The sequence below is a fragment of the Plecotus auritus genome (genome assembly GCF_963455305.1).
Source record: "Plecotus auritus genome assembly, chromosome: 3".
Lineage (NCBI taxonomy): Eukaryota > Metazoa > Chordata > Mammalia > Chiroptera > Vespertilionidae > Plecotus > Plecotus auritus.
This window is the reverse complement of record NC_137772.1, coordinates 91,030,652-91,056,136: the sequence shown is the minus strand read 5'-3', so window position 1 is coordinate 91,056,136 and position 25,485 is coordinate 91,030,652. Positions and strand designations below refer to the sequence as shown.

Here is a 25,485-nt window from a genome sequence, read left to right as displayed (position 1 = left end):
CCAACACAGCACAAATAACTTCATCTCAACAGAGTATGGTATTAGAATAATACAGGCAGAAGTTCATTTTCAGAATCACCTTATCTATTCATTTTTCAAGCTCAACAATATTAAATGAACATCACTACACATTATTCTTATTCACTGAGTTGTGTTTAATTTTTTTACTTCATGCTAACTAAGAAGCTGTTTTTTTAAATTAAGTTTTATATACAGCTACCTCAATGAAATAATGTAGAAAATCACCTTTAAATGTGAGTGCATTTTTTCACTACCAAATAACAGCTAGTCATTTCTATACCACTTATTTACTTTGTATTCTAAGAATAAATTATATCTTAAATTTGCTCCTTTCAAATTTAACCATTAAAACTTGCAACTAAATCTTAATTTTTTAATAAATATTAACAAGATATTTTTGAAAATCTTTACTGAGATTACATAAATTAGCATATGTGCTAAAAGTTGGCTTACACATGTAAAATTAGAATTAGCAACAAAACTATTATTACTTCCAGTTACAACATTTAAGATAACACAAAAGGTGGCTGTACATACTAGGAGAAATATTTTAAAATCTATTACATAAAGAAGTCATTTTTAAAAATCCACATTAAAAAAACCACAATACACTTCACATCAACCATACAATTTTATGTATAACAAGAAAGAAAATGCTTCAATGAAAACATCAACTTTTCTCTTATGTACTTAAAAATTTAATGTACTTTTAAACGAGGATTTAAAGGAACTATGAAAATAGAAAAAATAGTGAAATCTACTTTAGCAGTTCAGAAATTGAACTGTTTATATACCTACTCAGCTTATGAGTTGACTTTTCTTTGGCATTTGGACTTTGGTAATAAAAAACACTGTAGTGATTTAATGTCAAAGCAAAATTTTCTCTAACAGAATTTCATTACAGATACTAAAAATAGCCCTGACATATCTTTTTACAGGAGATAACTATACAAATCTCCTTTGAAGTATTATAAGTAAGGTTTTGCATCAATTCACAAAAGAGAATTTAACTGTTATAACAAATTATTGTTGATGGAAACCACTACTTAAATTTGTCATTCATTTTTATGTCTGTCTCTAAAAAATTTTTATCTGGATACACTTAAAAAATGTTTTTAATCCTCACCCAAGGATATGTATTTGTTGACTGTTAGAGAGACAGGAAGGGAAAGAGAGAAACATCGATTGGTTGCCTCCTGTATGCTCCCCGACTGGGGATCGAACCCACAACCTTTTGGTGTACAGGATGATGATGCCCCAGCCAACGGAGCCACCCAGCCAGGACTGTATTTGGATGTATTTAATTCCTCCTCAAGCTTTTAATAAATCATGATATCCTAAAACAATGTGATAATCTAAAAGTAAATTTGACTAGGTTGATCACTCTTGTATAACTTTTCATAAATGTATCTTTTAAAATTCAAAATTACTTGCAGTTGGACTTACATAATCATATTGTGCTGTAAGTGTAGAAAATATCTACTTTTAAGTGTTACTGTTTTCTAAGAAGATCTGGAAATACTTTGCATTTAAAAAACTCAAGAGTCCTAGCTGGTTTGGCTCAGTGGATAGAGCAATGGTCTGCAGACCAAAGGGTCCTGAGTTTGATTCTGGTCAAGGGCACGTGTAGGAAGCAACCAATTGATGTGTTTCTCTCACATCGATGTTTCTGTCTTTCCCTCTCTCTTCCAGTCTCTCTAAAATCAATGGAAAAATATCCTCAGTGAGGGTTACACACACACACACACACACACACACACACACACACACACACAAAACCCTCAAGAAATCATAAAAAATGCCAATTGTAAGTCAGAGTAAAGCTGTCATAATATTTTTGTTTGTAGTCACTGAAGAATTTCTTCCTTAAATCTTTTCTCCAAAGAATAAGTCACAAAGTGACTCTTTATTTATTTATTTTTTTCCCCAGAAAACAGGTAATAAAAAGTAGGTTACTATACCTGCCATGAACCAATCATATATACTCTTGCATTTGGAATTGTCTAACAGTGATTATAGCACTGTCCTTAAAATATGAAAAATAAAACATGGCTATGGTGTACTATATTTCTAAAATGTATATGGAAGCATGTAGAACAAATGAAACACTTATGAGACTTTTCAAATAATTCAAGAAAGATGACTACTATCCCAGACTAAAGATGATGATATTGATTAAAAAGGTTCAGTTACTTCTTTAAAGAAAATTACTTATACTTCAAATGCTATATTTAAGATGACAATAAAAGGTAACACTGTTTTATCACATGCCAGCTACAGGCTATGAACATACATTATCTCAATTAAACCTCAATTGATCCTAAGAAAGGTACTATTATTCTTTCCTTCTTACAGATGAAACAGAGACTTAGAAGGCTAAGAACCTGCTGAGATCATACAGTTATCAGGAGGTAAAGGTGGAATCAAGATTTGAAACCCATGTATACTAGTTCCAGAGTCAGCAGGAACCACGTCTGCTTTTGTAGGCCACTTATATCTCTAACACCTACAAACTGGCATAAAATAGGCATTCATGAAGTATGCGCTGAACACAGAATAATAAAATACAGGTTTGCCTCACTTCATAAAATCACTTCACAATGCAGGTATTCTTTTATTGTTAATCTTCACTGGAGGACATTTTTTCCATTGATTTTTTAGAGAGAATGGAAGGGAGTGAGGGAGGGGGATAGAAAAGGAGGAAGAGGTAAGGAGAGAGAGAGAGGGAGGGAGGGGAGAGAGAGAGAGAGAGAGAGAGAGAGAGAGAGAGAGAGAGAGAGAGAGAAAGAGAGAGAGAGAGAGAGAGAGAGAGAGAGAGATGGGAAAGAAGACACAGCAACTGGTTGCCTCCCACACTTGCCCCGACCAGGGCCAGGGATCAACTTGCAATCCAGGTAGGCGCCCTGGACTCTGAATAGAACAGGAGACCCTTCAGTGCAAAGGCCAATGCTCTAATCACTGAGCCAGCAGCCAGGGCACAATGCAGTACTCTTAAAATTTGAGTGAAAAGTTGAATTTTGGGAAAGCAAATAATATTTTTAATGTGATGTTATTTAAAGAACATAACGTGAATCATTTCCCAAGAACAAAGAATATCCCAAATCTGTCTGTTGGTTAATCTAGATTTTCACATATAAGGTTAAGTGAAAATGAAGTTAACTTTTTATGACTTGTATAGTCAACAGAACTGATACATTATGAAGAAAAACATACATCACAGTGAAACACATATGAGTTCTGGAGTCAGGGTTTAAATACAATGAACTTCCACTAACGTGCTTACAGGACTGTAATCAAGATTAAATATATATATTATTGATTACACAGAGGAACGGAGAGTGAGAGAGAGAAATATCAGTGATGAGAGAGAATCATTGATCAGCTGCCTACTACATGCCCCACACTGGGGATCGAGCCCACAACCCGGACAGGGAATCGAACCATGAACTCCAGGTTCATAGGTCAAAGCTTACCACTGAGCCAAGATTTTTTAACATCCTCATAGTGAAATGGAGATAATAATGATTAATTGATAGAGTTTTGATAAGGCTTAAATTAAATTCTAAATTATCTGTAAAGTGCCTCACCCATCACAGACTTTCAATAAACACTGATTGTTATCCTGTGTAAAGGTATCTTCATGACATAACCATGAACAATAGGCACAAAGATGCACATGCACATTAATTAGACTTTCAACTTAGACATAAACAGAATGGATAACTTTTAACAAACACAGGCTTAATACTGTGATGAATACTATAAGATGTAGAATATATTTTAAATTGCTACAGGCAAATACAGTTTTCATTTGTATGAGTTTAAAATTATATATGAAGTTTCTTGGGACTTCCATCTTCTCTAGCTTTATGTATAAAGAACAAAATTATCATTGCAGTTGCTTCTTCAGCAATTTAAAATCAGTAAGCAGTAATATATGTGATAACACAATCTTGAAGATACCCCTATCTACTAAATTGTGCTTAACTGTCTTAAATTGCATCGATGTCAATCAAGGTTAAAATTAGAGTATCTGAACAACATAAACCGATGGACTAAAATAGATCCAGAGACATAGAAGCAAACCATCCAACCTCAGGGGGAAGGCGGGGAGGGGGGTTTGAGAGATCAACCAAAGGACTTGTATGCATGCATATAAGCATAACCCATGGACACAGTCAGTAAGAGGATGGGGGCATGTGCTGGGGGAGGGGAGAGCGGGGAGAGGCCAATTTGGGGGGGGGGGAGGATTCATAAGTAATACTTTAAACAATAAAGAATTAAAAAAAAGTAGGAGTATCTGAATCATAATTATCCTTGATAAGCAGAGATGTAACGTGGACTACCCGAAACAGAATATAACTTAGAAATTACTTGTATTTAGCTTTGAAATATATAATGGCTACTTCTGTAGTCGACTTCCTAATCATATTTTGCTTAAACTAATATTAAAATTAATTTGCTTCTGTGAACAAACACCCAGGGAGTAGTGATAAAGAAAGGTATACTGACCCTAGCCAGTTTGGCTCAGTGGATAAAGCATCAGCCAACAGACTGAAGAGTCCTGGGTTCGATTTCGGTCAAGGGCACATGCCCGAGTTGTGGGCTTGATCTCCAGTAGGGAACATGCAGGAGGCAGCTGGTCAATGATTCTCTCTCATCATTGATGTTTCTCTCTCCCTCTCCCTTCCTCTCTGAAATCAATAAAAATACATTTGAAAAAAAAAAGGAAAAAAAGAAAAGTATACCAGGTAGAGAGAAATAACTAAGATAAAATTTTAAATTTGCCTAAAATAATTTATAAAGAGGTGACTGTATTCCTAATCGTCTTGATAAAAATACACAATAGTTCAAGAATTTCTATCAAGTGATAGAAATTACTGATATGAATATTATAAACTATTATAAGTTACCTACATTTAACTAAATTTCCCAACAATGCAAAAATGTACATTAAGCCTTTTGTATATAAAATGTGCAAATTAGTTTTATTTAAGTCATTTGAGAAAAAATACTGAATTGGAAATTGAAGTGAGATAATAATATATTTCTTTATTATATATCTTCAAAAACTGTTCCCTAGCACAGTGGTTGGCAAACTGCAGCTCGCGAGCCACATGCGGCTCTTTGGCCCCTTGAGTGTGGCCCTTCCACAAAATACCACGTGCGGACGCGCACGTACAGTGCGATTGAAACTTCGTGGCCCATGCGAGAAGTCGGTTTTTGGCTCTCAAAAGAAATTTCAATCGTTGTACTGTTGATATTTGGCTCTGTTGACTAATGAGTTTGCCAACCACTGCCCTAGCATAAAATATAAATTCATCAAATGATACAATACCTGAAGTGTTATATAAATAGTATGACAAGTTTTTCCAAACCCGGATTCTAGAGTATTCAGTGACATTTAAAAGTAAGTTTTAGTATAGATATATCTTTTTAAAAAACAACAACAATACACAATCCAGTTAAGTTTTAAAAATTCCTTTTTGAAGACAGGCCCAACTTTTCAAAAGTAATTTTGATTACTATTCTCTAGGATGTTTAGCACATATTTTTTTACATCATTACAATAAAATTGAGCAAGTATACCGATTTCTTCTTAATTCCACCCCTACTGATTTTGCTTCATGACAGATGTTTATTAATTTTTAAGGCTAGGAGTTTTTAAATGATACTAACTTTAATCTCAATTGTTGCTTGAATTTGATAACTTTCTATGACTTAATACGGTTTTAAAAAAAAACTGGAGCATTTAGCATTTACTTTGCGTAGCATACCATTTGATAAATTTTTATTTATATTTATTTTTTGGGGGGAAAACACATATTAGAAATAAGTATGCATGCAGACACCCATGATCATACATTCTAACATTTTTACATACTTTTCCTATCTCTGTATAGATATTAAAAAAAAACACTTAGAGAAAAAGACTGTAAAACTCCTGCTTAGCTGTATACACAAATACTTATTAATAAAGATCTGATGATTATGGTAGAGAAACAGCAAACAAAAGAATCTAAAAGTCATGTGACTGATTTATAAAACAAACCAAAAAAATTCAACTGCAGACATTTGTGATAAATATGTTTACTTGTTACAACACAGCCAAAAAATAACGCATTGCAATTCAGTATATAAATATTCAGCTATCTTGAAAACTGGAAGCAGGAGTTATTTTTTGGTTCCCAGTTATATTTATATTTGGTTCCCAAGTAAATATAACCTCTCCTCTTCTATCTTATCAACATTTAGATTATTTGAATACTAGAGGCCTGATGCATGAAAATTTGTGCAAGAGTAGGCCTTCCTTCCCCTGGCTGCCAGCACCGGCTTCCCACCGGCACCAGCTTCCCTTTGGCACTCAGGACCCAGGCTGCTTCCCTCCTCCAGCCGCCCACAGGCACCCAGGACCCCAGCTGGCTTCCCTTGGGCCACCCAAAGGCACTCGGGCCAGCTTCCCTCAGGCCACCCTCAGGCACCTGGGACCCCGGCTGGCTTCCCTCCGGCCCCAGCTTTGTCAGGAATGACGTCTGGTCTAATAAGCATATTATCCTTTTATTATTATAGATAAGGTTGACTGTACTTAAGAGGCAAGAAACGGAGGTTTAACTATCTCTTGCTAATAAAAGAACAAAAATTGTATATTGTAAAACTTACTAAACAATGAGTATACACTGAGTGGCCAGATTATTATGATCTCTGAAGGCATAATAATCTGGCCACTCGTGTGTGTGTGTGTGTGTGTGTGTGTGTGTGTGTGTGTGTGCGTGTGTGTGTGTGTATGGCCCGAGGGAAGCCAGCCGGGGTCCTGGGTGCCTGTGGGCGGCTAGAGGAGGGAAGCAGCCTGGGTCCTGAGTGCCAAAGGGAAGCCGGTGCTGGTAGCCAGGGGAAGGAAGGCCTACTCTTGCACGAATTTTATATATATTAGAGGCCCGGTGCATGAATTTGTGCATGGGTGGGGTCCGGCCAGCCTGGCCACGGGGAGTGGACAAGGGCGGCTGGCCGGCCTGCCTGCTGGTCGAACTCCTGGTCGAGGGGACAATTTGCATATTAGCCTTTTATTATATAGGATATACACTGAGTGGCCAGATTATTATGCGTTCAGAGATCATAATAATCTGGCCACGCAGTGTATAGAAAAATAACAAAGCTAGATATAAAAACTTAACAGTTAACACTGAGGTATTGGGTGAAGCCAACACTATGCATTAAGTAAAAGCATTCCCACTCTTCATTCATTATCACACTAAGACTAAATATAACTAAAGGATATAATAAAATATTTTAAGTAGAATTACTTTTAATTCTCTTTATCTTAATGTGTACCAAAACAATGGTCTTTTTGGTTTAAGACAATGGGAAAGAAAGTGGTTGAGAATTTAAAAATCAAAGTAAAAAGAGACATATCAACTCCACCAATGTTAAGAATTGTTAAATAAGTAAAAAAACTGAAACCTCTTCTACAGAAATGAATGGTTTTCCAACAAGGGAACAACTACTACTTTGTACCTTTTCCCTTCAAAGAAATCATCTATGGTTGTTTCTGTAAGTTTCAAGAATTATAAAAGTCACTTCCTTGGTAAAGAATATGAATGAGTGGAAAAATAGTAAGAAAAAAGTGGGATGTGCTGATAATCTGACTTTTTAGCAGAGATCATAAAAATGCCTGACATTCACTGAGGTGTTACTAGGTTTCAGGCACAGTACTCAGTACTTAACATGCATTACCTCCTTTAAAGTGAGGTGCAGAGACTGCTAATTAATCCAATACCCATTCTTCTCTGCTTTGTTAGTAACTGAATCATGGTTCAGTGTGGCAACTGTATCCAGATAAAAGCCTGTATTTCCCAGTGTTCTGTGGCTGCTAGGTGTGGCCAAGTTATCAAGTTCTGACCATGGGAATATATGCAAAAACTCATAGGGTGTTACTTCTGGATATGGTCCTGTAAAGGGTTACAAAGCCAGGCGAACCTTTTGCTTTGTTCCATTTTGCTGCCTGGGATGTGGATGTGATGATCATAATTGCAGAAGTCAGTCTGCATCACCTTCAGGATGGAAGCCTCAAACTAATGATAGCAGACAGTGCTAATAACCATGGAATCGCCATCCCAGAACTGGATTTCTAACATCAGAATTTCCTTTACAAAGAAAAATATGTTTAATCACTGCTATGTTGGGATGCCTGTTAATCGTAAGAGATAAGAGCTGGGAAGAACCCCTGTTTTACAGATGAGTGAACAGATCCATGGAGTTAAGCAACTTGCCACAGTCACACAGCTAGTAAGCCACCTCCAAAGTGCCAAGCTTTTGACCACTGTGTGATACCTCCTTCAGACTGGAAACCCAGCAACTCAATAAGAGACTCGGCAGAGAACATAAGCCTTGAAAAAGGTAAGATAATGTTAAAGAAAGACTGGCAGTTCCATTCATTAGACTAGGTCAAGACTTGGCTTAAAATACTGGAATACACCCAAGTTAACCAAGAGGGAATCCAGTCAGTCTAGTGAGTTTGAAAGAAGAAAAAACTAGGACAAAGAACCCATTTCTGAGACATGTGGTGGCTACGACCACAGAAAGGAAAAGGGGGTGACTCATAGGTCAGGGAATAAATCTAACCAAGAAAGAAACCTCTGTGAGCTAGGCAAATTTCCCTCACTCAGGTACAGAATCACTACTGGATTAAATCCAGAATAGCTACCTGAGAATTACCACCAAACTAATTTTTAAAAATGAACTGAAAATTCTTATGGGAACAACTAAGGAAAATAATATATTTAAGCAAATGTGGAATGGGGAGGGTATTTATATACTAGTTAAGCAAAGGAACAACTTTACAGAGTTCTGAGATACAATCAACTTTTGTACCATATTCCCCTCCCTCGCTTTGGGGATGGAGGAGGAGTGTGAAGGTGGATGGAGAGGGGCACAATCCTCCTCTGTTTCCTTGTAGTTTTGAGCAATTAAAAACTGCTTAGGATCTAAAGCATCTGGTATGCTGTTTTAGAGTTCTCTTGGAGGGAGTGAAGTAAACTAGAAAAGATAAATGTAGTCTGAAAAATTGAACTGGTGGAAGACAGACATGGCCAATTTTTAAGAAACAGTAAGTAAGGGATGAATGAAGGAAGTTACATAAAATGCTACCTGCAGACAGAGAGATAGAAGAGTCTGAGGCTTTAACCAGCAGGGCAGCCATTGTTCCCTAACTGGCTAATATTTTCATCTTCAAGTTTCTAAATTAGTAACTCTGTGGTAAACTACTCAAACAATTAGATCCTCCCCCCCCCCACCCCCGCCAATATGTCAACAGAAGATCAAGAAAAGCTACTGCTTGCATTTTTACACTAATGATAAAGCTAACATACTTAAAAAAAATATCATGCACTACTTTCCAATAATGCATACTAGAAAACTATGGGACAGACATAATCTTGTGCTGCAGATTTCATTCCCAGATTCCCAATCAAATGTCATATCATAACCCAGAGTCAGCTTCAGGAGAAACCCTAATCAATGCAGAAATAGTAAACTGTAACTCTAGTTAGGGAGGCCCTAATCCAATGTGCCTGGTGTCCTTATAAGAAGAAACTTGGTCAACCAGAGGCACACCAGGTGTACATGTGCAGAGGAACAACCATATAAAGAGGCAGCATGAGGGTGGCCATCTGCATGCCCAGGAGAGAGGCCTCAGAAGAAACTAAATCTGACAGCACCTTAATATTGGACTCTGGTTTCCAGAACTGTGAAAAAATATATTTGTTGCTTAAGCCATTTAGTCAGTGGTATTTTGTTATGGCAGTCCTAGCAAACTAACACAATATGATTTAATACATGTGATCTAATTTTTTGAACCAACTAAGAGATCTGGTTGATGGATTTTTAACAAAATGTGTGTTTCTCTTGTGCTTTGCTTTGTTAATATTTTTATTGAAATATAATCTACATTTAAGAAAAATACACAAATCATAAATTTATAGCTTTGATGAATTTTCATAGAGTGAACACATCCATGTAACCACTACTCCAATCAAAATATAGAACAATGTACTATCCTATCTAATAAAAGGCTAATATGCAAATTGACCGAACAGCAGAATGTCCAGTCGCTATGGCGTGCACTGACCACCAGGGGGCAGATGCTCAACGCAGGAGTTGCCCCCTAGTGGTCAGGAGCCAGAAGCCAGGCTCATGGCTGGCGAGCGCAGCATGATGACGGGAGCCTCTCCCACATCCACGGCAGCGCTAAGGATGTCTGACTGATGGCTTAGGCCCGCTCCCCACAAGGAGTGGGCCTAAGCCATCAGTCAGACATCCCCCAAGGGCTCCCAGACTGTGAGAGGGCACAAGCCAGGCTGAGGGACCCCCCCGAGTGCACGAATTTTGTGCACCGGGCCTCTAGTCAACAATAAAAAACAAACAAAATATAGAACACTGGTAGCTGTGCTTTGATTTTTAATTCATGGATTTAATATTAAATTTTCTGTACTAAACTCTTACATATCCTGAGTAATTTTGGTTCCTTCCTTATATTATTTATTTTTTTAACTTTTAAGCGAAAGTGTTACAGTGGACACAACCAGTACTGTTTAGAAATGCTGCAATATTAGAAACATTAAACTTCTTAAAGACTAACATATTAAAAAAATAAAAATACGAGTCATGGTTCCAGTTTAAAACATTTATTTTTCTTATTTTTTAACATGAAGAGACTCTGGTTATCTTTGTGAGACACACAGTCGGATAAACTTATTACATAGGCTCCAATTAATTTTTCTTTCTTTCACTTAATGCCTTTTAATATTTTTTTCTGACAATAGTTAGAAGCAAGTAATGGCTTTTGTGGAAAGTGAATGTCAGTTGAATCAGTGATGCAGTTAAGTTATTTGAATTATTTTCCATGAATTTTATAGTCTTGAAATGAAACTATTTCCAAAAAATGAGGTTTTTCAGTTAATGCAGTATATTTTTCCCTTGCACATGTCTTCCTCAGTAAATTATATTCTAATGGCTTTTACGTATTTCAAAAAGGCTGGAGAATATAGAGAACCTACATATATAAAAGACTAGTGGTTATAAGTCAGAAATAGGGACGAGAGGTGGTATCTGAGAAAACCTTCTTGAGATTGCAACGACTGTTAATGGCAGAATTAAAGAAGTCCAAATGAAGAGAAGGGTAGGGATGTTTACCCAGTGGGACTGAGGGCGGTTGTAATGAAGCCCAGAGAAGGCATCAGCAGTGTGCTCAGTGATAGAGGGTGGGAGGAGAGATAGCTGAGGAAGATGATGGTGTTCAGTTAGAATGGTAAAAGGAGCTGATTGGGAAGCAAAACAGGCAGCAATTAAGAGGAGAGAAAGCAACGCTTGCAGTGACACAGCCATAAAAAAAAGATGGTATGCTCCAAAGATACCATTTTTATACATGTTAGCTTCCTATTTAAAATCTAGCTGAACCTCAGTCTTAGGATATTTGGGTCTATTAAAGTATACTGTACCTGCAGTATCCCCAGGTATTACATTAGGGTTTTAAATCATTTGGATGCACAGAGTTTCAGAGGGAAGGCAGAGGATCAAAGAACACATCAGGTCTCTCTCTCAAAAAAAAAAAAAAAAAGAAAAGAAAAGAAAAAAAGAAAAAGAAAAGAAAAGACAGAAGCTGACTCAGAGACAAGGTTTTAAAGTTCAGGTAGTCTATTTGCAAAGTGACCCCAGAAAACTGAAAGAGCATTGGGGGAAAGACACGAAGAGGAAAGAAGTCAATAAAGAGATGAGTTTAGCACACTGGTAGTAGCTGTGTACCATTGTGGAAAACTGTTGTTTAACCCTGCTGCAGAACTCGGGAAGATGGGTTAAGACGTGTGCCTGGAGTTATCTATCCCACATGAGGTTACTAGAGCTGGGTATTTAGTATACACACACCAACTCCTGTCAGATATTGGTTGAGGGCTGCTCCCGGAGGGTGTGTTTATATCCTGGCAGTTCTGACCTGCCCATCAGATGGGCAGAGGAGCTGCCAGCAGAGAAAGCTCCCAGGCAGAGACAGAGATGCTAAGATTTAGAAACTGGCCAGTGTGCACAGAAATGAAAGGGGCTGAAGAACTATGGGCAGGCACAAAGAGCATCTCAGGCATCTATACCACAGTCCCTGGTCCATGGGAGTCTGTCCCTAATTTGGGAATGAAACAAACATCACTCTTTACATAGAGGCTGTGAAAAAAAGGGACTGAGAACTGCTCTAAATGTCCTCAGACATTTGCCATTGCTAAACAGTACAGGTGTTTCTCTCAAGAAACTGCTTAACAATGACACATAAGTTATAGAGTAAGAAAAAGGTTCTGCATAATAAAACGGATGGAGTCAACAGCCCTGTGTAGTTTGCTTTTTTTCTCTCTGAGCAGAGAAGGCTAGAAGAGAAGGCCACAACTTCCAACTATAAAATGTATTTTAAAGAAAGGATCTTTTAGAGGGAACCAAATATATCTATACTAATAAAAGGATAATATGCTAATTAGATCGGATAGGCCGGATGTCTTTCAGACATCCTTCCTGAAAAAGCCGGGGGTGTGGCTGGCCTGCAAACTGCCCATGGCCCGTTGCCCAGGCCGGCCCCGCCCCCCAGCGGGGACCCCCACCCCAATGGGGGCATGGATGGCCTGCAAACTGCCCGAGGCCTCTCGCCCAGGCCAGCCCCACTCCCCAGCAGGGACCCCCACCCCGATGGGGGCGTGGCCAGCCTGCAAACCCTTGGTAGCCCCAAGCCCAGGCTGGCCACACACCCCAGCAGGGACCCCCACCCCGATCGGGGGCATGGCCATCCTGCAAACTGACCGAGGCATCTTGCCCAGGCCAGCCCCACCCCCAACAGGGACCCCCACCCTGATCGGGGGTGTGGCCAGCCTGCAAACCCCATGGCCCCTTGCCCCGGCCGACCCCACCTCCAAGCGGGGACCCCCCAACCTGAACTGGGGCCCCCTTCAGGGCAGGCCAGCCGGCCCCCACCCGTGCACCAGGCCTCTATCCTATATAATAAAAAGGTAATATGCAAATTGACCCTAACGGCAGAATGACCGCTGGACCAGTCACTATGAGGTGCATTGACCACCTCTTGGTCCCTTTCTCCGGCCATCAGGCACTGATCACCCGATGGTGAATGGGGAACAGGGGGTAGGTGGTTGCGGGTGGAGGGGCTGGCTGTGGGCAGCTGGGGAAGATGGCCCTGATTGCAGGCAGGCCTAGGGACTGTACCTGTGCACAAATTTCATGCACCGGGTCTCTAGTATCTACATAAAAACAGTATGTGTCTGTAGAATTTTCCCCCTTCTTCTTTTGGAATTGCTAATGATACCATATAAGCAAGAAACTGGACTGATGCACATATAGAGCTCTAAAAAAAACAAAGACATCAGCTGCATTTTTCACACTCAGCAGCCTTTCAGAGTTGCTGGCAGGCTCTGTTGCCGGCTCTGTCAGTGCTTCGCCTCCGGCCAGGCCACAGCTGCCTATTTCTAACAGTTGGTAAGGACATGGAAGAATGAGGTTTTATTTCAGAACTTAAAAAAATGTTTACTACGTCTTTTTGCATTGAGCCACACAGGCTGCGCGGTTATGTATTTTTTATAAAAGAATCCTGATGGAGACATGTACTGAAGAATTTAAGGATGGAATGATGTGAATTATTTTCTTTAAAATAATCCAGTAAGGTACAAAAGGACAGTGGCTGGGGTATAGCTGAAACCGGAATGACCACATGTTGATAACCTGAAGTTGGATGATAGGTACATTAAAGTTCACTATACTATTTCCCTACTTTTATATATGCTTTAAAATTTTCCAGAATGAAAGTTAAAAAGAAATGGGGGGGGGGGAGAGTGGGATGGGAAAGAAAATAAAGTATATTTTTCTTTTTCTGGTAAACTTTTGTGAGAAAGAAGCAGAGAAGGTATATCTTTCTAAATGTAAAAATTTTTTCAAAAGTAGTGAAATGTTTAAAACACCATATTTGTTACTCCATAAATTTTCTTCAGTCAGGACTTGTACAGAATAAAAAAAATTGTGCTTTTATGATCATGGTAAATGCCCAAATTTGTTTTAAAGGAGCAATCTGACAAACAATGGCTAGTGAAAAAATAGGGTACTTAAGAGTAGATATTTTTAAAAAACAGAAGATGAGACCTCAAAAACAGTCTCCTGTAAGTACTTAGATTTCTTCTGATATAACAAAAGAGAAGTAAAAAGACAGGAGGAGGGACAGGATAAAAGAATAGGAGGAAAACAACAAAAACAACCACTGGGGAAGTGAACATTTACAGTACTCCCCCCACCTCCCATTATCCAGTTTTGCTTTCTCTGGTTTCAGTCACCCGCAGTCAACTGCTATCCAGAAATATTAAATTAAAAATTCCAGAAATGCACAACTCTCATGTTCTGAACAGCATGATGAATCTTAAGCCATCCCTCTGCCCAGTGCATCCACACTGTATGCGCTCCCCGCCCACTAGTTACTTAGTAGCTGTCTAGGTTATCAGATAAACTGTCTCCATATCACAGTGCTTGTGTGCACATAACTCTTATTTTACTTAATAATATTCCCAGCCCCAGCCAGTTTGGCTCAGTGGATACAGCATCAGCCTGTGAACTGAAGGGTCCCAGGTTCAATTCCAGTCAAGGCACATGCCCAGGTTGCAGGCTTGGTCCCCAGGAGGGGGCGTGCAGGAGGCAGCCGATCAATGATTCTCTTGCATCATTGATGTTTCTATCTTTTTCTCCCTCTCCCTTCCTCTCTGAAATCAATAAAAAACATATTTAAAAAATAATAATGTTCCCAAAGCCACTGACATAACTTGTATTACAGTATATTGCTATAATTGTTCTATGTTATTATTAATCTCACACTGTACCTAATTTATAAACTTTATCATAGGTATGTATGTATAGGGAAAAACATAGTGTACTACCCGTAGTTTCACACATCCAGTGGGGGTCTTGGAATGTTACCACTACAGATGGGGGTGAGAGAGGGAGACTACTGTATTTTATAACTTTAATAATATCATCAGTAGCTATACTAAATTACTTGTCCACTAAAAATAATATCATTTCTCTTATATTGGAACAGGATTTCTATTCTCTTTGGGCTGAATAACTCTTTGTTGTGAGGGGCTGTTCTGTGTACAGCAGGATGTCCTGATCATTAGATGCCAGTAATACACTCTAAGTTGTGACAATAAAAAATGTCTCCAGATGCTGCCAAGGTTGGCCTTAGATGAGAATCACTACACTAGACATCTACATCTAGAAAGTGGCATGTTAAAAACATAGCCATAATCTGCAGACAATGATCAGACAGATTATTTTCATTTCTGCAGGACAAACCAATAGGGAATTTATGAAGGAACTACTAAAGTGTATAATAAGTGAAACTATATATCACAGTAATATACAGCCTTGTAGAGCCTTTGGAGATAAAATTCAGCAGGGCAATGAGGGGTACAAATATATATGAATAAAGTAAAATATCTTTTAATAAAAGTAACTTGCTCTAATCACTGACAGCACATTAAAAAATCTAGCATAATGCCGGGGGAGGGGGAGGGAGAGATCTACCATAAATCCCTAAAGGTGGGAGGGGTATATAGGGATTGCTATATTTATTCTACTTCAGGGTATGTTTGAAATATTCAAACATAAAAAGGCAAATTTTTCCATTCTATTTCTCTATTTTCATTGCTGCGCATTACTCAAAGCATCCACACTCTGAAAACTAGTATGATTTAGGGCACAGGCTTATAAACTGGATGATGTTGGTCAAATTACATCCTATGTAAACCCATTCCTCTTACAATAAATTAAATCACAATGGTGCCTACCGCACAGGCTCCTTGCATGAAATAAATGAAATAATTCATGCACAGTGCTCACCGTAGTGAACAAAATAAGTGCTCAACAGATTACCTATTTGTTAACTGCTTAATGGTAAGATGTGAACGTTGTAAATTTATATGTCTGCATAAAAAGTTTCTTTAATTCTTCCAAACCAAATGTTACAAAAACATAAAATGATACAAGGCATAAGAATATAGTTGAAATGTAGGCTTCAAATTCATCTTGGTAGCTGTTGTGATGTAGCTTTTCATTGCAGAACCTTTTGTCAGTACTGGGTACCCCAAAAGTGGGACCAGTGAGGCTGTGGGAGAAGGGGCTGCTACTTTTTCACATAAAAACCTTCCATACTCTGTATATTTTTAAAAATAAAGAATATGTGTTGCTTTTTAAAGGAATGAGCCAATTTTAAAGTGTTGGCTTCTTTTTTCCACAGGGAATTATTATACTGTTACTATCACCATATCAACAAAATAAGATTTCAAGCAACAAAAATATAAAGCCAACAAAGTAAAGTGTCTTGTATTTCTGTAATAAGAAGCTATGTGGCAGAAAAAGAAAAATCAGTTACATGGCATTTTCTCTCTTTCAAATTTTGATATAAGAACAATACACTTATGCCCAAAGCACTACAGAAGAGACAATGCCTGTGTGCAACCAAAACCTTGAGTCAGGTTTTTTCTTTCTTTATAAACAAAACAAAACAAAACACATCCACAAAGCCATAAAATTATTTGGAAAAGCCAAGAAAATGAGTCTTTAAAAATTAAATTTTTTTCAATATCCCAAGTAAGTAGTTTACACTGTAAAATTGATTTTACTAAGCTGAGTTTGGTCTGTAAAAAAAAAGCCAGGTTCTATCGAAGATCTTAGTATACATGAATCAAAACAACCAGCTTTATAACCTGGAAGCTATAGAAAATCAAAAAGAAAAAAAAAAAGAAACGTGTTTGTACAGCCTGTCATTTCTTCCAGGTATGATGAAAACATCCTAAATTCTTTTCAACTGCTTTACATAACAGGAAACAGGTTTGATAATAAAAGCTGAGCATCACAGATTTTAGGAATAGGTAAATACAACATACGATAAAGTTAAAAATTACTGAATTATTCTTTTATTAAAAAATATATTTTATTGACTTTTTTTTACAGAGAGGAAGGGAGGAGGATAGGGTTAGAAACATTGATGAGAGAGAAACATCAATCAGCTGCCTCCTGCACACCCCCTACTGGGGATCTGCCCACAACCAAGGTACATGCCCTTGACCAGAATAGAACCTGAGACCCTTCAGTCCGCAGGCCAACGCTCTATCCACTGAGCCAAACCGGCCAGGGCTGATTCTTTTTCTTAAAATACATTTTTATTGATTTCAGAGAGAAGGGAGAGCTAGAAACATCAATGGTGACAGAGAATCATTGATAAGCTGCCTTCTGCATGTCCCCTACTGGGGATCAAGCCCGCAACCTGGGCATGTGCCCTTGACCGGAATTGAACCCGCCACCCTTCAGTCCACAGGTCAACGCTCTATCCACTGAGTCAAACCAGTTAGGGCTTAACGTTCTTTCTGACATTCTCCATAAAAATCATACACAAGGGTATACAGAAAATAGAGTTCTAAAATAAAGTTAATAGAAACTTCAGTAAATTTTCAGCAATAATATTTAAGTGAAAATCATGAGCACTGAAAGTGGAAGTTTAGGTTATATTAATAAACAGATAGCAATGACTAAAGCGAAAAACAAATGTGCCAATATTCTTTTCATAAATTACGTATCAATTCTTTGGAGGAATCCTATATAATAAAACCCTAATATGCAAATTGACTGAACTGAGGAATAACTGATCGCTATGACGTGCACTGACAACCAGGGGCTGCTCCCTGGTGGTCAGTGCGCTCGGCCAGAAGCCAGGCTCACAGCTGGCGAGCACAGCAGTGGTGGTGGGAGCCTCTCCCGCATCTGAGGCAGGGCTAAGGACCCCTCAGGGGATGTCCGCCTGCCAAAATGGACCTAAGTCAGCAGGCGGACATCCCCCGAGGGTTCCTGGATTGCGAGAGGGTGCAAGCTGGGTGGAGGAACCCCCCCTCCCCCAGCGCACGAATGTCGTGCATCAGGCCTCTAGTAGTACTATAAATATTATCTAATTTATATGCTACCGGTGTGATTTTTACATTGCAGATATAGGACTACATTACCAAAATAAAAAATGCATGGTGCCAAGGCTAAAACAGAATTCAAACATCTTCTTTCAACCTCATACTCTTCACTGATCAGTTTTTCTCACCAGAAAACATGCGACTGAATTTTAAAGTTTCTCAATAATTACTTTGATCACATAATTTATGTTAAAATTCAGGAAATTAAAAAAACTCAGGTACTAAAGAAACAAACAAAAAGGCTTGTCAAAACATACCTTATCCTAAAAAAGTGTCTATTCAATCTAAGCACTGAATTTCCTTAATTGCTAGAAATTTGAATGACATTCTGCTTAAACCATCTCTAAAAATGCTGTTGGTTTCTTACAGTTAAATTGTAAAGTTTTTGTTGTAGGCAATTGCAGACTCTTTACAATGAGTCACAATAATAAACACTAACTCCAGGACAATGATTACCTCTTAAAAGTGAGGTGGAAGTGGGACCAGAAAAAGGAAATGGATGTCAACTGTGTAACGTGTTTTATTTCCTTAAAAAAATACGGCAAATGTCAACCATTATAAAATACTAGTGGCCTGGTGCACGAAATTCATGCACATTAAAAGGGGGACCCAGAGGCAAGTCCCCGCCCACCCACATGCACCTCAAAATCACATGAGACCCAAATCCAGCCACCCCCCTCACATTGGGCTAGATCCAGACCCGGCCAGTCCCACCCTTGTCAAGCCAGCCGGGCAGCGGGTGTAGCCTCAGGTCCCCAGGCCCGGCGCCAGGACAGGGGGCGTGGCCTGAGGCCCCCCCAGATGCGGTGGGGGGGCATGCCTTGAGGTCCCCTGTCAAGCCCTGCTGGGTGGGGGGCATGGCCTAAGGTGCCCTGTCAAGCCCTGCCAGGCGGGGAGGCGCAGCTTCAGTTCCCCCAGCCTGGCACCAGGAAGGGGGTGCAACCTGAGGTCTTCCATCAAGCCCCACTGGCAGGGGGGCGCAGCCTCAGGTCCCCCGTCAAGCCCTACTGGCTGGGGGGCACGGCCTGAGGTCCCCTGGCCCAGTGCTGGGGTGGGGGGTGCGGCCTGAAGTCCCCTGTCAAGCCCCACCTGGTGGGGGGCGAAGCCTGAGGTCCCCTAGCCCAGCACCAGGATGGCAAGTACACCTTGAGGTCCCCTGTCAAGCCCCGCCAGGCGGGGGAGCGTGGCCTCAGGTCCCCTGGCCTGGTGCCAGGGCAGGGGGCGGGGCCTGAAGTCACCATCCAGCCCCGCCAGGTGGGGAGCGGGGCCTGAGGTCCCCTGGCCTGGGGAGCGGGGAGCAGCCTGAGGTCCCCTAGGCCAGCACCAGGACGGGAAGTGCACCTTGAGGTCCCCTGCCAAGCCCCACCAGGCAGGGGGCGTGGGCTCAGGTCCCCTGGCCTGGCATTGGGGTTGGGGGTGCGGCCTGAGGTCCCCCAGCCTGACACCAGGGTAGGGGGCGCTGCCTGAGATCCCGTCAAGCCCCACGGAGGTGGGGGAGGGCATAGCCTCAGGTCCCTGCTGATTGCTCGTTAAGGCTCCTTATAGGAACTTGGCCTCAGCTGTGGGTGCAGCCACCTTTGTGACAGAATGATGGTCAATTAGCATATTCCCTCTTTATTAGATAGGATGGCTATTGGCCAAAGGTTACACAATTCTCTCCACTTCCAGAGGATTGAAATATTTCATTATAAAAATCCTTACATTCCAATTTTTAAATTTTCTCCTTCTCACCCTTATTCCCAGATTACTAAAGCTATACACACCAACCACATATTTATGCATGCATACCCAAATATGAAAGCATATAAAACATGCCTTTCACTCTTTCCAGCCACTGAATAAGAAGCATTTTCTACTACCGTGTTTCCCCGAAAATAAGACAGTGTCTTATATTAATTTTTACCCCCCAAAACACGCTATGTCTTATTTTCAGGGGATGTCTTATTTTTCCATGAAGAATACGGTACACATTTATTGTTAAATGAAAATAAAGGAAATTTATTACCCGTATACGGTACGGTAGTACGGTAGTTGTCAACACAAACCAGACAAACTGTGAATCCTACAGTATCAAGAATTTACTCATTTATTCAATGACAATCATATCATCTTCTGGAACATCATCATAACAATCCAATTCCTGAATTTCCTGGTGAATTTCTTGTGACTCCATTTCTTTCAGAATCAGTGGACCAAATCTCTCATGTTTAGCAATAGCACTGTCTTTAAATGAGTACTTCTTGTCAAGGTAGCCTGCTCGCAGTGCATTTGCAATGCAACTGTCAGTGATTTTCTCCCACGAATTCTTCACCCAAGTCACAACTTCTTGCAGTTTAGGTTTCACAAAGTTGCCACGCTGATTTCTCTCCATTCTATTTTCAATGTAGTCATTAATTTCCATGTGCAAACTGTCTTTGAATGGCTTGTTTATTGCAATATCAAGAGTCTGGAGATAGGCCGTCATTCCTGCGGGAATCATTATCTGATCTATTTTTCTTTCGTGAAGAAATGTCTTCATGTCTTTAGCGCGGTGAGTGCTGGCTGCATCCCAGACTAGCAGACCTCTTTGGCTCCCTCACATAACAAGCGGCAGCATTAAATCGACCCACTTCCTTATAACTGCTTGTGTGGCCCAGGCTTTTTCAGTTTCAAGAATAAAAACACCCAAAACACGTTCAATCTTTTCCTTCTTGCCCTTAGAAATGATTAAAGGTGGGATTTTAGTGCCATCCAGACGAATTGCCAAAATACAGGAAACACGTGCACTTTTGTAAGCAGTGGAGGGAATGTACGCTAAGGAGGCACCCCGCTATTCAATTGTTGTTTGAGATGATTGGCCCATAAACACTGCAGTTTCATCCATAGCAATCATGTTGGAAAGATTGTATTTAGAGAAGTCAGCATCATCAATAAAGGACTTGAATGCAAGTGCTCACTTAATAACTTGAGCATCTTCCAACCTAAACAATGTTGTAGATCTTCTTAAAGACAGTTCACTTCACTGCAGGAAATTATCCAGCCAGTGTTGTGATGCTTTGAAGTCTTCGGGGGCTATGTCAAACTGTGGTGCCATTGCAAGGGCAAATTCTTGAATCTGAGCCCTATTCACAACCAAAGCCTTTGCTCTCCTGTCAACAACCCATTCACAGATCAGGTCTTCCAGCTCGGAAAATAATGGTTGCCGACCTGATCCACACTTGCACTTTTTAGCATTTCCCTTGTCCACTTGTTCAATGAGGTTACCATACTCTGCTCGCCATTTTTGGACCAATCGGATACTAAACATCTTCTCTTTGCAGAAAGCAGTAAGATTTTGGCCCCAAGACTCTTCCACGATTCCTTTCTTGTACTCCACGGAGTAGCTTTTTCTTTTTGCGCTCATTTCTAGGGTAAAAAAAAAAAGGAATTGGGGTATCAAGGTGGGGGGAGGGGGATCACTCAAAATGACACAGGGGGGATCAGAGGGGGGAATCAAAATGGCACAGGAGAATCAGAGGGGGGATTACCATTTTAGTAACCCCTTTTGATCCTCCTGTGTCATTTTGATTGCCACCTCTGATCCTCCTGTGTCATTTTAAGTGATCCCCCTCCCCCACCCCTGTGCCACTGAACACCTTCACCAGTATCCCCCCTACCCCTTTATCAGACATTTACCCCCTGGGGCCTGCCTGGGGACTGTCACTGGGCTTGCTGGGGCCTGGATCTGGGCTGGAGCAGGGTCTGCCACTGACTGAGAACCTTCAGTCATCATGAAGGCGGCCGCGAGCATCAGGTAGTGTCACCAGAGACAGACCAGCATTCACCACCTTCGCTGTGTCCCGTCTGCTCTAATCCTCCTGTTCTTCTACACACATCTGCGAAAGTCTCCTCCTCTCTCCCGCCCCGCGCTCACCGCTCACTCCGACCTCCGCTCCGCCTCCACACAGCAGTGACGTCAGGACTCCGCGTAACGTCACTGGTTGCTAGACGCCAGTCGGGGCGGCCCTAGCGACCAGTTTACGGTAAATTAATTTTCATTCTGAGACAGAGCCTGGGGGCCTTATTTTCGGGGGATGCCTTATATTTCACTCAGAAGGAAACCTGTGAGTAGGTCTTATTTTCAGAGGATGTTTTATTTTCGGGGAAACACGGTATTAGGCTTACTTTTTCAGAGAGTAGACATGGCTTAGGCAGTTGACAGTAACACTTGAAAGATGAATCTCTATAGTCAGCCACAAACCTTGGTGGCAGTTCAGGAAATATACAAAACACTAAAATCATACATTTTTATTTCAGTTGTTATTCCTCACAAGCATAAGATCGTCAGAAACTGTTATGATTCCAAATGTTCAGTAGCATGGCTGTTACTCAGAGAAAGCAAAAAATGGAACTTCCTTATTCCTTCCACAGGGGCCTTTACATGTAATTCACTGGGAGAGTTGGAAAGCCTGGATGGGATTTAGAGTTGGCTGCCATGAAAGTGCAGGGAGGTGAGAGAGAACCTGGAGTTGTCAAAAATTCATCAGAGCTCAGTAAGCAGGCATTTACTCAGGAAGACATAGCAGTAATTCTGTTACCTATATTAAAGAGCTTATGAGCATTTCGCTGTTCTGTTCCTGTTGAGAGGATGGTTCTGGAGATGGTGCCAAGGACCTGCGGCATCTGCGAGCTTGTTTGTTGTGTTCGCTGGTCAAGACTACAGACCAGTTTGAATATGATGGTTGTGACAACTGTGATGCATACCTTCAGATGACGGGTAACCAGAGATGGCATATGACTGCACCAGCTCTTCCTTTGATTGAATCATTGCAATGATGAGTCCAGAGGACAGCTGGGTCTCCAAGTGGCAGGGAGTCAGTAACTTTAAGCCTGGTGTATATGCAGTGTTAATCACTGGTCACCTGACCCAAGGAATCGTGAAGGAGCTGAAAAGTTGAGGAGTGGCCTACATATCTAGAGACACAGCTATAAAGACCTAGCAAGATGCAAGGCTGCCAATGTCTTTGCCACGGCTTCCTGCCTCTGCTTATTTATTGTTCTGAAACTAAATTGGACAGAACTTCAAATACTCCTCACTCTCCAATTCTAAGGCTCAACAGACTGATGAGAGAGCAGTACAGCGTGTTCCTGGGCCATTTTACCTTCTTTGGACTACTAGTGTGGCGGGTGGGGGTGGGAGTGGTGTGGGTTGGTGGATTAATAGAGTGAACAGAGTGTGGAGTAGGATTTTTTTTCCTACCCACACCTCTGGCTGCCTCCTTGCCCATGGCCAGGACTCTATCAAATTCCAATAAACATGAACCCAAAGGCCATGGGGAAAAAAAAGAGCTTGTTTTAAAAATTTATTTCAAAATATAAGGAAATACAGTGAGGCTAGTCACACAATCTCTTAGAACTTTTATTCTCTCACCTACATAATGGAGATTTAATTTAAAAGTGATAGCCTCTTCAGATTGTGGGGAGAATAATATACAGTACATATGAAGGCAGACTATACACCAACATAAAAGTGTAATAAATACTTAAAGGATATAGTTTAACAGAGGCTCAAATCCAATTAAAAATATGTACTAAACTCTTAATATAACCATCAACAAGCACTAAAACAGGCATGCAATCCATTGCTATGAATGGTGCTGCCCTAAGAAGCAGTAGAGGAAGATGTCTCCATTCAGATACAGCCAATAAAAAATAAACTTCACCACATCACAAGATACCTGAAAATGGGACCTGCAACTTTTCTCATTACAGCACACTAAATTCCTCAGAGCCTGGTCTATGGAGGGGTCCTCAAGATTATTTGGGTGTCCACAAAGTCAAAACTGTTTTAATTAAAATACTCAATTGTGCCCTAGCCGGTTTGGCTCAGTGGATAGAGCACCGGCCCGCAGACTGAAGGGTACCTACTGGGTTCAATTCCGGTCAAGGGCACGTACCTCGGTTGCAGGCTCCTCGCCAGGCCAGGCCCTGGTGGGGCTCCTGCAGGAAGCAACCAGTGGATGTATTTTTCTCACATCAACATTTCTCTCTGTCTTTCCCTCTCTCTAAAAATCTATGGAAAAATATCTTCAGATGAGGATTTAAAAAATAAATACTCAATTGCACTTTTCACCATTATTTGCACTGATGTTGCAAAAGCAATAGTGGGCAAAAAGGCCAGTCTCACTTAAGAATGTCCTTGATGAACAGTCAAAAATGATTCATTCAATTTTGACCCTTGATACACATCCTTTAATATTCTGTGACACCAAGTGCAAAGTACACATAAAGCACTTCTGCTGGATACCAACACAGGATGCCTGTGTCAAAGAAAAGCCTTTGTGTGACTGAGTTGGGAGCTGAAATAGCTTCTTTTGCCAGGAAGATCATTTTTATTTAAAGGAATGGTTGATCCTGGCTGGGTGGCTCAGTTGTTTGGAGCGTCATCCCATACACCAAAAGGCTGCAGGTTCGATTCCCGGTCAGGTAGATGCCTTTGTTGCAGGTTCAATCGGGTCTTATATGGGAAGCAACTAATCAATGTTTCTCTCTGCCTTCCTCTCTCTCTAAAATCAATAAAAACATATCCTTGAGTGAACATTTTTTAAAAAGTATGATTGAGAGACAAACTATGGTTATTCAGACTCAGGTATCTGAAGGACACTTTCTAAAAAATAAATGGAATAAGCCCATCTTTTCAAAGAAAACAACTGACAATATTATTTCTCAACATTAATAAAATTCAATGTTTGAAGTCAAATTAGAAGTTTTGAAAAACTTGTACCTACCACCATTAGCTTGACAGCTCTCCAATATTTAGACTTTCTAATTAAATCAATAGTGTTGATGAATGCAAAATTTTGATACTGTATAATGAAATGTGCTAACATGTAGAAGAACTACATAACCCAGTGATTCAATATTCATCAAATGATGGGCACGTAATGTTATAAAATCATGCTTAAGTGAAAGAGCCGCTCAAAGTGTATAAGATAAAACCAGTGGGTTTCAATGTAAAAGTACAAAATGTTTGTTGATAGGGTTTCAGACTCTACACGGCAACTCACCTTTAAGAAACTTCCACTTGTAGAGTTTTGATGTAGTATCAAAACACGAATATCCACAATTATCTAAAAATACTATTAACTACTCCTCCCTTTTAACTATATATATCCTACAGGTCAGACTTTCTTCAGATCCTTCAACCAAAATAACATTGCTATACACTGAATTCAGAAGGTTTGAGAATCCAGCTTGTCTTTTAGGCTAGCCCAGCGATTTTCAACCTCTGTCATCTCATGGCACATATAAATTAATTACTAAAATTCTACAGCACACCAAAAAATGTATTTTTTGCCAATCTGACCAAAAAAAAATAGGTAGGTCAATATTTGACAAAGGAGGCAAGAATATACAATGGGAGTAAAGCAGTCTCTTCAACAAATGGTGCTGAAAAACTAAACAGACACATGCA

At 40.2% G+C, this 25,485-nt stretch overlaps 1 protein-coding gene and 1 pseudogene across 2 annotated transcripts in view; one reads left to right on the top strand and one right to left on the bottom strand.

The window, feature by feature from the left end:
- The window catches only part of GTF2F2 (general transcription factor IIF subunit 2), a 166,374-nt gene that overhangs the window by 108,095 nt on the left and 32,794 nt on the right, over positions 1–25,485 (bottom strand). The window lies entirely within an intron of this gene.
- On the top strand, positions 22,660–23,011 carry LOC308243244 (transcription elongation factor SPT4-like; annotated as a pseudogene). Its single transcript has one exon. The product of its transcript is annotated as a transcription elongation factor SPT4-like (transcript).